The sequence below is a fragment of the Salvelinus namaycush genome, chromosome 16, assembly GCF_016432855.1.
Source record: "Salvelinus namaycush isolate Seneca chromosome 16, SaNama_1.0, whole genome shotgun sequence".
In the NCBI taxonomy this organism is placed as follows: domain Eukaryota; kingdom Metazoa; phylum Chordata; class Actinopteri; order Salmoniformes; family Salmonidae; genus Salvelinus; species Salvelinus namaycush.
This window is the reverse complement of record NC_052322.1, coordinates 24,781,953-24,783,236: the sequence shown is the minus strand read 5'-3', so window position 1 is coordinate 24,783,236 and position 1,284 is coordinate 24,781,953.

The following is a 1,284-nucleotide window of genomic DNA, read 5'->3' as shown; positions in this document are numbered from 1 at the left end:
GCAATAAAATGCTAATTAATTACTTAAAAATCATACAATGTGATTTTCTGGATTTTTGTTTTAGATTCCGTCTCTCACAGTTGAAGTGTACCTATGATAAAAATTACAGACCTCTACATGCTTTGTAAGTAGGAAAACCTGCTAAATCGGCAGTGTATTAAATACTTGTTCTCCCCACTGTATACGCAGATGACACTGTGGTGTGTGCTATTTCCCCCACAGATAACCCGGCTCTATCAGACCTTCAATCTGCCTTTTTTGCAGAAAGCCTTTGTTGAACTGAAATTGACACCTAATGCAGGTAAAACCAAGCATATATTATTTACCATGCATACGTACTTTGGATGGTTGCCTCATTGATTGTGTCCCCGCATATAAATATCTGGATTGAGGAAAAGCTATCTTTCAAAAAGCATATTGATGACTTAGTTAAGAAATTAAGAATTAATAGGCTTCTTCTATAGGAACAGGTCATGTCTTTCATTAAATAGCAGAAACCTAATAATTCAGTCAACATTCATTCTGGTTATTAACTATGGTGATATTGTCTATATGAATGCAGCTTCCCCTGTATTGAAGCCATTGGACACAGTTTATCACAACTTATTGCGTTTTATTACGGGCGATAGGTTCAGTACACATCATTGCATTTTGTATTAGAATGTGGCTGGCCCTCCTTAAAGTCTCGTAGATCAATGCATTGCGCTCTTTTTTTCTATAAAGCTTTCTTGCATAAACTTCCTCCACCCTTTACCTCATTGTTAACCTATACTATAGATGTACGGGCTACCGGACCCAGGCTCAGGGATGGCTAACTCTGGAGAGCCCTTCCATCTCCACTGAGTTGGGTAGATCTGCTTTTAGTTTTTTTGTACCTTATATGTGGAATGATCTACAATGCACTTTAAAATGAGAGGGAGGAATTTAAGCCTTCTAGGGCATTTCAAACGGTTTCTAGGGGACTTTTTTTTACTGAAGAATGTGTCTGCTTTTTATGATTGTGTTTTGCTTTTTGTGCATTATTGTGTATAATAACATGTGTTTTAATATGTACATGAATGTGTGGTTTAATGTGTTTATTGATTTGAATGTGTATTGTGGTGCTATACAGGGCTCATCTAGAAAAGAGACCTTGGTCTCAGCATTGACTCCCTGTCAAAATAAAGATTCATTTATTTATTATCTGTAGAGTGGAAAATGGAATAGAAACATTAAAAGTAAATGTTTTTTATTCAGTACATGAAAACTTAAGCCCAAACTCACAGCTTTTTATCCGCAACAACG